Source organism: Macadamia integrifolia, unplaced genomic scaffold (assembly GCF_013358625.1).
Source record: "Macadamia integrifolia cultivar HAES 741 unplaced genomic scaffold, SCU_Mint_v3 scaffold213, whole genome shotgun sequence".
Lineage (NCBI taxonomy): Eukaryota > Viridiplantae > Streptophyta > Magnoliopsida > Proteales > Proteaceae > Macadamia > Macadamia integrifolia.
The window spans coordinates 153,633-160,793 of NW_024868531.1; the positions used below are offsets into that span (position 1 = coordinate 153,633).

A 7,161-nucleotide genomic window follows, 5' to 3' on the forward strand; every position below is an offset into this window, starting at 1 on the left:
CATTCTACCTTGGAGAATGTTTAGTTGCTTGGCATAGTAAGAAGTAGGAATCTGTGTCATTATCCACATCAGAGGTTAAGTACATAGCTGCAACTGCTACTTGCACTTAGATTCTATGGATGAAGAGACAGATACAAGATTTGGGGTTGAAATGTGATGGTCCTATAAGTATCAAGTGTGACAATTCCAGTGCCATCAACATCTCTAAAAATCCGGTTCAGCACTCCAGGACAAAACATATAGACATCAGATATCACTTCTTAATGGAGCAAGTTTCTTTGAATGAAGTGAAGCTAGATTTTATTCCAACAACAGACCAAGTAGCTGACATTTTTACTAAACCATTAGGCAAAGAGGTCTTTGAGAGGTTGAGGACACTATTGAGTGTTGTCTCACCCCACTCGAGCACAATGATGCTAGTGTTATCTACCGGACAGCATGGCTGCAGGGGGAGTGGCTTGGTTCCCACAAATGTTTATCTTTCTATTCACTCTCAGAGGGTTGTGTGCTTTAGGGGGAGTCTTTCCTTCAGGGGGCATTTGTCTGTCTTTCTTTGTACTTGTTGTCAAAGGGGGAGAAAATGATGTTTTTGGATGTTGCTCATGGTGTTGCCAACAACTCCAAAGGGGGACGTTGTTCCCTTGATGAAGGTTTGGTTGTCATTGTTGGCAACACAGGCATAGTGGTATGGTGGTTGAAGAGATGGGTTGTATTGTGAAGTCAGATTCTTAGCAGCCATTCGATTGAGATTGTAATCCAACGGTGGATTGAACTTTGGTGTGTGAAATAATGAGAGCCATTGATCGTGGTTGGTAAAGGTTGAAATTGAATGGGTTAGATCTTTTAAGATCTTTTGAATTTTGTTTTTATTAGAAATTGTAGGTAAAAGGTCAAGACTGCACTTAGTCATGACGTTTGGAATGTCACTTACTTAAATGCACCCTCATGAGTGCTTGTGAGGGTTACCTTACCGAATAGATATATTGAAGGTCAATCTAACGGCTGAGATTAAAAGATTCTGTTTGGTGGTCTCACATTGGCTGAACTTCTCTAGGGTTTTCTGGAGGCTATGTAACTCATAATTGGACGTGTAATACATAGATTTTGGGTATTTCGAAAAGATCAACGCATTGAGAATATTGGGAGAGCGGTCTGATACATGGGTGTGCACAAAAATCGAGGCAGACATGAGGTTTTGGGTGTTGTTTTGGTTGATGAGTCATTGGAGATTGTTCTTCATGCTATGGTGATGATTCTCTGATCTTCTATGTGCAGAGAAGTCCACTTGGCGATGCCCAAGTGAGGTTTGAATCCCTTGTTATCTTTATTTATATGTTCTTGTTCTTTATTGAATAGAGATAGGAGTTTGGGAAGAGATTTCTTGTAAATTTCTATGGGCATGTTACATGTTTGATTAAATGCCACAGTCAACCTGGGTTTAACTTTTGGGTAGTATTTTATCCAAATTTTCTATTGATTTACTCCTTGGTGTGGGGAGGGTAAAGATACGGATAGGTGATAAGACCTTAGGTTGTGAGGCACTTGTAAAACCTAGTGAGGGTTCATCAGTGAGGTGATAGTGAGATTGCCAAGTGGGGGCACTCCGTGGACTAGGTACACTGCCAAACCATGTAAATATTTGTGTTTATTTTTCTCTGGTTAGAAGTGTTTTTCTTACAAGGTGGTTGAGTACATTTGGCAGACTCCTTTCTATTGATTAGGAAGATGAGTGAATGTGCTTGTGTTTAAAATAACACAGGTTAATCGGCAATATTTTAAGGGACACTAATTCACCCCTCCCTCAGTGACTGTCTAGGAACTTCAGGTTCTAATTCCTACCTGAAAATGAATAATGATGAGGGTCAGGAGGGTTAAACTTATTTTTATGACCCTTATCCACCCATTACTTTGACTAGTTATGGAAATTTAAATGCATTTTAGGTACAACATTTTCCTTTTTAATCTCATAGAATAATTCTACCTAGAAAAGAAAATTGGGTATGACTACTACAAGCAATAATAAATTTCTGGGAGTCCTAGACACGTTAACCCTCCACAAGACCCTTAAGTGAACAAATTAGATTTCAAGTTTAACTTGAAATTAATTTACTAAAGAGGTCCTTTTCAGTAGTAGTGTGGCCTACACTAGCACTCTTATATGTCTATCTCTCTATTCTTCCTTTAAAAAAAATCCTTACCACTAGTTTGGGAGAGGAGAGATAGACATAGGGAGCGCTGGATTTTATAGGCGAAGTTACATAAACCAATAGGTTGAAAGTCATTGATAGAAGAAGGAACTCGACCTTAGGGATAAGAATAATAGTTGTTATGTTTAGGATTGGGTTATGTTGCCCAAAACACCAAAAAGGAAGAGGGATCTGAGCAGGAGGAATACGACAAGGCATTGGAGATGACATATAAATCAATTGCAACCTATTATCCTACCCTTAATGGGTATCTTGTGAAAGAAGGAGAGGATTTTCTATTTTGCGGGAATGTGGGGCCTTGGTTCAACGAAGCTGTGGCCCAAATACAACCAGGGTTCGAGATCTTCTTCCAAGATGAGTTTGATTGGGTACACTATGAGTTGGAGCAGCTCCAGTTTGCAAGAGAGGATTGTGAAAGTTAGGTCATTGATATACCAGGAATCTTAATGATTGGAGATGAGGATTCCCCTCCTGATCCTATCACTTTGATCCAACCTAAGAAGGTGGCTAATCGTTGGATTCTTCTGAAAAGAAAATGGGAGGAGAAAGTAAAGTTGATTTGGTGCTTACACTTACCTGAGGATATGAAAAAGGCATATTTGCTCACTCTTTCAAGCGATGTTGTGAAAGAGTTGCACGATCTGAAGCCCAGACCATTCCGTAGGCAAAGTGCCTATGCCCAAGAAAGAAGAGCAAGGAGATTGGTGGTTTGTGTGCATTGCGTAAGAACCAATTGCGATGAAAAAGTTTGAGATAACGGACCGAGATGCGACCGAGGAGCTGGGTCAGTTTTGAATGGCCGCCTAGAGAAGCTTGATTTCATTGCCAATGGCATGAGTAGCCTTAATCGGGATTCATCCCTCACGGAGTTCGGATCCCGGGACCATGAGGTCAGCCAATTCATCTTTGTTACTAAGCAGTTTCAAGGAGTTGACATAGCAGCAGGTGCCACAGAAGAAGAAAATGGTATGCTACCGCATTTGTTGATTCACAGAGCCAATGAACCACTACTAAATTAGAACAGTGTTGGAGACAACTTCAAGTTCACTAATACCCAAGAGTCAACTGGCCTGAATATCACTAAAGAAGGCATCGAGTCTGTCTTTGAGTCTGTTGTTGAGTCACTTGATGTCATTGATTATGTCCCTTTATTTCCTATTAATAATGAGTCAGAATTCATGTACGTCGAGCTTGTTACTCTTCTTTTGAATATCAATGAAAATTTTGATTATGAGTATGATTTTACTCCATTTTCTGATGATCATCTTAATAAATATCATAATTTAATAAAACAATGCAAGCCTAAAAAAGCCCAACCCATCCATGACGATACTCGTGTTATTAATTTAAGAACATACCAATGCCTTCGAGAGGTGAAAATTGGTGCCTACCCTAGATAATGAAGAAACAACATAGGTAATAAGTCTCCTCAGAGAATTCATGGAACTATTTGCTTGGTCCTACGAGGATATACCTAGGATTGACCCCAACATTGTGCAACATTGCTTACAAATCTACCCCGATGTAAGGCCCATCAAACAGAAGTCTAGAAGAATACATCCTAAATGGAGCGAGAAAATCAGGGAAGAAGTATTGAAGCAATGAAATGGTGGCTTCTTGTAAGTGGTGGAATCCCAATGGTTGGCAAATGTCGTTTTGGTCCCCAAAAAAGATGGGAAGGTGCGGATGTGCATAGGCTTTCTAGATCTTAACAAGGTCAGTCTGAAAGACGATTTCCTTGGCCTCACATTGATGTGCTCGTTGACAACATGGCCGGACACGCCTTGTTATCATTCATGGATTGTTTCTCATGAGCACTTTCGCATTACTAGAAGAAGTCTAAGATAAAGTGGTCACTCTCCTTGTATTCGACTTGTAAGCTACACTGATCCATACTCTTGTGGTTACTTTTAAATCTCAAACAAGTTTTTTATGCCGTTGCCAGGGAGACAATTCCATTTTATTTTTTTGCTTTCTTTTGGTAAATCGGAGTGCTTTATTTTCTTAGTATTTTATCATTTATTGAATTCCTGAGAAGAACAACTTACAATAGTAGTTGTATCGGTGGAGGTCGCTAAGCCTCACAGTATGATAAAGATAGGTTCCACCCTGTAGCAGTACCTCAAGAATTAAGCAACCTCGGATCCCTGCCGATAAGCTCCCAAAAAGCAAAAAAAAAAAAAAAAAAAAAAAAAAAAATTTTAAAGTTTTTCTTTCCATTCTTTTGTACTTGTCTTACTCTAGTTGTGGGTAGTTTTTTTGTTGCATGAGTGTTAGGTGGGTACGTAATACTAAGAACCGGTTAGAAAGAAGAGATTCAACAAGTAGTGACCCTATACCTATACTCTCATCAATAGCTTTCAATATGGGAGACCAACAATAAAACCCTCCACCTAAATCTTTGAAAGATAGGTTCTACCCTACTAGAGCAGCCCAACCTTCCTGCATAGTTCTACAACAAGCCTAGGGCAATAATTTTGAGCTCAAATTTCAGTACATCACTATGTTGCCCCACTTCCATGGGTTGCCCTCTGAGAATACATACCTATTCCTTAGGGAATTTGAAGAGGTATATGTTCTAATTAAAGTCCAACAACTTTCTAATGATGCTGTTAAGCTTAGGTTCATCATGTTTGCATTGAAAGACTAAGCTAAGAAGTGGTTGTATGGGTTACCCACAAATTCCATAACCTCATGGGACCAATTCACAGTAGTCTTCCTTAAGAATTTTTTCCTAACTTACATGACCACTAAGCTTAGAAATGATATCCTTCAGTTTAGGCAAAAGCCTAGTGAGTCATTTTCCAAACTTATGGAGAGATTCAAGGATTTATTCCAAGAATGCCCTCATCATGGCCTAGACTTATACCATTTTTGTCAAATAATTTATGAGGGTATAGATTACCCAACTAAACAAATAATAGAGTCTATGTGCCTTGGGGGATTCACATCCTTTATAGATGAAGGAAAGGCATAGGAATTCTTACTTGACTTAGCTGACAAAACCTATGAGTGGGAATCAACCCAAGAAAGTGAAAGAACCATAGGAGAGAAAAGATATTTTGTGGATGGTCCAGTAGCCAAGGAAGCCCACTTAGATAGCCTTATCAAAATGATTGAGGCAATTGTTCGTAGAGAGCCATAAGTGGCAATGTTTGAGCCACTTAGATTTTTTCAGTCAATATAGTTAAGATGTGCAATTGGTGCCAGTCCCCTGGATATATTATGGAAGAATGCCCCAACACCTCTAGGGGCATTTCTAATGAAAGTGTTAATGCCTTAGATAAAAATAATCCAAATAGTAACACTTACAATCCAGGGTGGAACAATCACATAAATTTCTCCTGGAACCAGGGAACCCAAGCAGAGCCTTCCAATTTTCATAATCAAGGTCAATTTTGTCACACCCCGTTCTCACTGAACCGGGCCAGTGACCGGGTCAACACCGGTTAACCCAAACCTGCCAGGATCATCTGATACTGTATTCCACCACAGCATACACACAACTAGTACAAGCTCATCAGATCAGCGGAAGACTAAGTTTTTACCTGTGAATAATCCCATAATACTTGATACCCAAATTGTGATATAATAATTATATACATGTGGGCCCGAAGGCATGATATTTACACAATAAAAATACAATTCACATATCAAGTACATAAAGGAAACCATCAAAATAATCAGAGTACACAGCTCGGCTCGGCAACAAAGGCTAGAGCTCAGCTCGGCATCAAGGGTTGAGCCCAGCTTGGCATCACATAGTAGAGCTCAGCTCGGCCTCAGAAGTGGAGTTCAGCACGGTATTAGAACGGTGGTCCCGCAGCACAACTCTCGCACGAGCAGTCAATGCGGTGCTCTAACTCCTCAGGGGCCCACCAATCCTCTTCAGGAAACTCGACTGTGGGACCCACCCCGTGCTCCTCAGATGTATGACCTGCAAAATCATCTAAAAAGAGGGTACCCGTGGGATGAGCTCACTAGCTCAGTAAATGGTAAGATGGACCACACCAGCAGTCCACACAATCAAAACACAATCATATGCACTACATGCCATGCTATACATTTTAAATCACATCCACCTAAGCAACATTACTAAGTCTTCGGTTTTAGTGCTACTACAGTCACAGTGCGCGTATACTCCGGGTACGAGCCGTGAACTCCATCCCGCAATACGCCCATAGGGCTATCGGAGAAGGCCCACTGTGAATACTCGAAAAAGTAAAGACAATGCCGTCCATCGGCTCTCAACAGAAAAGTAAATGACTGAAATTAAAGGTGCTGACTCCAACAATTTAAAAGCAGTACGATTGACCCTCTTGAATATACCACCGGGGTTGCCGACTGTCCTAATGACCCGTCGGGTGTTATGTCTAACTGCCACAGTGACCCGACAACCGCGACCACTGCTTCCCCCCAAATGGTAACCCAACACCTCAACCCCTGTTGGGAAGGGTCGTAGCACGGGATGGTGAAAATCCTAATACCGCATGCTCCTTATATGACAATAGTACGATTGCATAGTGCCACCGCGTCCCATACCACGGGCCACTAATGCACTAGTTTCCAAGCCGACTACGGCATCTAGTCTATCAATGCATCATGCACAATGATGTCCACATTCAACATATAAACATCTCATTCAATTAGCATTTGGAAAGTAAACATAGCACACATGCATATCAATGTGAGGATGACTAATCTACATAGCATTTTCATGATGGCATGACTAGACTAGATACATTTAGATGAATGCCAAACAATGCCTTGGAACAAGGCCAAACGTCCTCTCCCCACTTACCTGTAGCGTATAAGGATTCCCGTTCGGTACGAGTGAGATCCGGTGCGAAACGGGTAGGATTTGGTGAACCTAACATAATTGAGCGGGGTTAGTACTTCACCAATTTCGAATCAAAATTAAAGAGATCCGATGACAAAATCATATTTAGAACGT

General features: G+C 40.7%; 1 non-coding gene across 1 annotated transcript; it reads right to left on the reverse strand.

Moving 5' to 3' along the window:
• Positions 1-4,959: 4,959 nt before the first annotated feature.
• On the reverse strand, positions 4,960-5,066 carry LOC122065868. The gene has a single exon (XR_006136133.1). It is a non-coding gene; the product is annotated as a small nucleolar RNA R71 (small nucleolar RNA).
• Between the last annotated feature and the right edge of the window lie 2,095 nt (positions 5,067-7,161).